Source organism: Onychomys torridus, chromosome 1 (assembly GCF_903995425.1).
Source record: "Onychomys torridus chromosome 1, mOncTor1.1, whole genome shotgun sequence".
Classification (NCBI taxonomy): Eukaryota; Metazoa; Chordata; class Mammalia; order Rodentia; family Cricetidae; genus Onychomys; species Onychomys torridus.
Genome location: NC_050443.1, coordinates 66,419,851 through 66,425,274, shown reverse-complemented (window position 1 = coordinate 66,425,274; position 5,424 = coordinate 66,419,851).

Genomic DNA, 5,424 nt, shown 5'->3' with positions numbered 1-5,424 from the left:
TTGCATTTCCCCAATGACTAAGGACGTTGAACATTTCCTTACGTCTTTTGGACATTTGAGATTCTTCTGCTGAAAATTCTCTGTTTTGCTGTGTAGCCCATTTTTAATTGAAATATTTGATATTTTTCTGTTTAGTTTCTTGAGTTCTTCATATATTTTAGAGATCAGCCCTCTATCAGATGTGAGGTAGGTAAAGATATTTTCCCATTCTGTAGTCTTCCTTTTTGTCTTATTGACAGTGTCCTTCACCTAATAGAAGCTTCTCCGTTTCAGGAGGTCCGACTTATTAATTGTTGCTCTCAGTGTCTGTGATACTGGTATTATATTTAGGAAGTTGTCCTGTGTGCCAATACATTCAAGGCTACTTCCCACTTTCTCTTCTTTCAGGTTCAGTGTAACTGGATTTATGCTGAGGTCTTTGATCTTTATGGACTTGAGTTTTGTATATGGTGACAGATATGGATTTATTTGCATTTTCTATATGTTGATATCCAGTTATTCCAGCAACATTTGTTGAAGATGCTTTATTTTTTCCATTGTATAATTTTGGCTTCTTTGTAAGAAAATCAGGTGTTTGTAGGTGTGTGGATTAATGTCAGGGGCTTTGATTTGATTCCATTGACATGTCTGTTTTTACGCCAATACCAAGCTTTATTATTATAGCTCTATAGTATAGCTTAAAGTCAGAGATGGTGGTTCCTCTGGAAGTTCCTTTATTGCATAGGATTGGTTTTGCTATCCTGGGTTCTTTGTTTTTTCCATATGATGCTGAGTATTGTTCTTTCAAGTTTTGTGAAGAATTGCATTGGTATATTGATGGGGATTGCATTGAATATGCAGATTGCTTTTGGTAAGATTGCCATTTCTCTATGTTGGTCCTACCTATCCAAGAACATGGTAGATCTTTCAATTTTCTGATATTTTCTTCAATTTCATTTTTCAAAGACATAAAGGTCTTTCACTTGTTTTGTTAGAATTACCTCAGGATATTTTATGTTATTTGTGGCTATTGTAAAGGGTGATGTTTCTCTAATTTTTTTTCAGCCCATTTGTATAGAGGATAGCTACTGATTTTTGAGCTTATCGTGTATGCTGCCACATTTCTGATGGTGTTTATCAGCTGCAGTAGTTCCTTGATAGAACTTATTATGTCACTTATGAATACTATCATATCATCTACAAATAGTGAAAGTTTGATTTCTTCCTTTCCAATTTGTATACTCTTGATCTCCTTTTGTTACCTTACTTCTCTAGCTAACACTTTGAGTACCATAATAAACAGGTATGGAGAGAGTGGACAGTCTTGTCTTGTTCCTGGTTTTAGTGTATTGTTTTGAATTTCTCTCCATTCAGTTAGATTTTGGCTGTTGGCTTGCCTTTATTTTGTTTAAGTATGTTTCTTGTATTTCTGTTCTGTTTAAGACCTTTATCATGAAGAGGTGTTGAATTTTGTCAAAGGCTTTTTCAGCATCTAATAAGATGATCATATGTTTTTTTTTCCTTTCAGTTGGTTTTATATGATGGATTACATTGACAGATTCTTGAATGCTGAACTGTCCCTGCAAGTCTAGGATGAAGTCTATTTGATCATGGTGGATGATTGTTTTGATGTGTTCTTGGAATCTGTTTGCCAGTATTTTATTGAGTATTTTTCCATCAATGTTCATGAGAAAGATTGGTTTGTAATTCTCTTTCCTAGTTGCAACTTTATGTTGTTTGGGTTTTGAGGTAACTGTAGCCTTTTCAAAAGAGTTTGGCAATGTTCCTTCTGTTTCTATTATTTGGAACAATTTCAGGAGTTTTGGCATTATTTATTCTTTGAAATTCTGGTAGAATTCTGTGCTGAAATCATCTGGCCCTGGACTTTTTTTTTTTTTCTTTTTTTGGTTGGGAGAATTTTGATGACTGTTTATTTCCTTAGAGTTTATCTAGTCTTGATTTAATGTTGGTATGTGATACCTATCCAGAAAATTGTACATTTCTTTTACATTTTCCAATTTTGTGGAGTACAGGTTTTTGAAGTATAACCCAATGATTTTCTGGATTTCTTCAGTGCCTGTTATTATGAACCCTTTTCATTTCTGATATTAATTTGGATATTTTCTCTCTGCTTTTTGGATAGTTTGGATAAGGGTTTGTCTATCTCATTGATTTTATCAAAGAACCAAGTCTTTGTTTCACTGATTTTTTTTGTATTGTTCTCTTTGTTTCCAATTCATTGATTTCAGCCCCCAGTTTGATTATTTCCTGCCATCTACTCCTCCTGGATGAGTTTGTTTCTTTTTGTTCTAGAGCTTTCAGGTGTGCTGTTAAGACACTAGGGTGAGATTTCTTCAACTTCTTTATGTAGGTATCCTTGTGCTATGATCTTTCCTTTTGCTCTGCTTTCATAGTGTCCTATTAGTTTGAGTATGGTGTGCATTCATTTTTGTTAAATTCTAGGTAGTCTTTAGTTTCTTTCTTTCTTTCTTTATTCCTTGACCCAGGATTTATGTTGTTGAACATTGTTCAGTTTCCTTTTGTTTGTAGGCTTTCTGTATTTTGTGTTGTAGCTGAATTATAACTTTAAGCCATGGTTGTCTAATAAGTTACAGGGGGTTATTCCAATTTTTTTTGTATCTGTTGAGAATTGTTTTGTTACCAAGTGTGTGGTCAATTTTAGAGAAGGTTGCATTGTGTGCTGAAAAGAATGTATATTCTTTTGTGTTGGGATAAAATGTTCTGTACATGTCTGTTATGTCCATTTGAGTCATAATATCTGTTAGTTCCCTTATTTCTCTGTAAAGTTTATGTCTGGCACACTGCCTAGTCATGAGAGAGGAGTTTTGAAGTATCCCACTGTTAGTGTGTGGGGTTTGATGTGTGATTTGAACTTCAGTAATGTTTCTTTTAAAAATGTAGGTGCCCTTAAATTTTGGGCATAAATGTTCAGAGTTGAGACTTCCAATTTGATGTATTTTTCCTATGATGAATATGAAATGCCCTTCTTTATTTCTTTTGAGTGAATTTAATTTGAAGTATCTTTTGCTAGGATAGCCACACAAACTTATTTCTTATGTCCATTTGATTGGAAAAGCTTTTCCCAACCCTTTTCTCTGAGGTCATGTCTGTCTTTGAAGTTGAGGTATATTTCTTGTATGTAGCAGAACGATATATACTGTTTCCTTATCCATTCTGTTAGCCTGTGTCTTTTTTAGTCAAATTGAGTCCATTGATATTAAGGGATATTAGTGATCAGTGCTTGTTAATTCCTGTCAGCCATTGGTAGGAGTGTGTGTGTGTGTGTGTGTGTGTGTGTGTGTGTGTGTGTGTGTTTCCCTTTTTGGGATTTGCTAGTGTGAGGTTATTTATTTCCTTTGTTTTGGTAGTTGAAGCTAACTTCCTTGGGTGCAGTTTTCCTTCTAGTACTTTTTGTAGGACTGGATTTGTGGATATGTTATTTTTAAATCACGTTTTGTCATGGAATATCTTGTTTTCTCTATCTATGGTGATTGAAAGATTTTCTGGGTATTGTAGTGTGGGCCAGCACATGTGGTCTCTTAGTGTCTGCAACAAGCCTGTCCAGGACCTTCTGGCTTTCAGATTTTCCATTGAGAAGTTGGGTACAATTCTGATAGGTCTGCCTTTAAATGTTCCTTGAACTTTTTTCTGCTCTTTATATTCTTTTTTTATTCTTTATGTTTAATATTTTGACTATTATGTGGAAAAGGGATGTTTTTGTTATTGTCCAGTCTATTTGGTGGTCTGTATGCTTCTTGTACCTTTATAAGCATGTCTTTCTTTAGGTTTGGAAAGTTTTCTTCTGTAATTTTGTTCAATATATTTTCTGTGCCTTTGAGCTGGAATTTTTCTCCTTCATCTCCTCCTATTATTCTTAGGTTTGGGCTTTTCATTAAGTCCTAGATTTCCTGGTTGTTTTTTTTTTTTTTTTTTTGCTAAAAATTTGCTGGATTTAACATTTTCTTTGACCAATAAATCTATTTCCTCTATCATATCCTCAATGCCCAAGAATCTCTCTTCTATTTCTTGTGTTCTGTTGATCATGCTTGCCTCTGCAGTTTCTATTCATTTACTCAGATGTTCCTTTTCCCGAATTCCCTCAGATTGTGTTTTCTTTATTGCCTCTATTTCAATTTCCAAGTCTTGTACTGTTTCTTCAACTGTCTAATTATTTATTCTTGGGTTTCTTGACTTTCTTTAAGAGATTTCTTGATTTCCTCCAATTTTTTGTTTGTCTTTTCCTCCATTTATTTCACAGAATTTTTGTTTCCTCTTTTAGTGCCTCTACCATCCTCATAAAGATTTTAAGGTCATTTTCTTCTGGATTATCTCCTTTTGTATATTCAGGTCTTGCTATTGAAGGATCACTAGGTTCTGATGGTGCCTTATTGCTCTTTATGTGGTCTAATGTGTTCTTACACTGCTCTCTACCCATTTCTTCCTTTAATCTGAACAGATTGAGCTCTATGTCACTCTTCTTCCAATTGGTTCAGGTGGAACCTCAGGCTCCTGTAGTTGTTCTTCTTCCCTATCAGTCTAGGAGGGCACATATGGCTCTTGTGGTCCCTGTTGCTGTAGGAGATGGTTGGCAAGGGGTTGGGGATGGGAGGAGGTTACTGGCTGGTCTCTGGGATTGCACTGGCTGGGGGCTAGGGACATGGAATGTTCCCCTGGAGCCTAATGGCTAGAGAACTGGGTTGACCAGTCTGGAGATTGGTTCCCAATTGGTGCAGGGTGGAACTATGACTCCAGTGGTTACTGGTGCTGCTGGGACTGTTTGACTTGGAGAGGGAGCACAACATTCTGTTCTTAAGAAGCCTGGATCCATGGTCACACTTAAAATGCTTTAGGGGCTGAATCAGATCCACTGTATATTTTTAATATCTTTCCCTCTAGTTCACTCAAAGGGGAGTCATTGGGGGAAGTTTTCCCTTTTGTAGTAGCTATCTTATCATGACTGACAAAGTGAAACTAAAAGTGGCTAGTAATATGGCTCCTTTAGTAAAGGCAAAGAGAGTACTTAGCATATATGCTCCCTGGGTTATGCCCAGAATTATACAGTGAACTGTCCACAGGTCCCTGCCAAGTAAGTCAGGGTCTCAAGGGTGTTGCCACAAGGAGAGCCACTTCTGTTATTCTCAGGTGTTATTCCCTGCAGAAGTTGCATGACTTCCAACACCCAGGATAGATTTAAACATAACTGGAAAAAAGTAATTGAAATGATTCCTAATGATATTCTGCTATACTTGTAGATTGGTTTCTAGCTCTATTGTCAACAGAGAGGATTCACCCAGCAACTGATGGAAACAGATGCAGAAACACACAGCCAAACATTAGGCTGAGATTGGGGAATCTTGCTGCAGACAGGGAAGAAGGATTATAGGAGCCTAAGGGTCAAGGACACTACCAAAACAAACAAAAAAC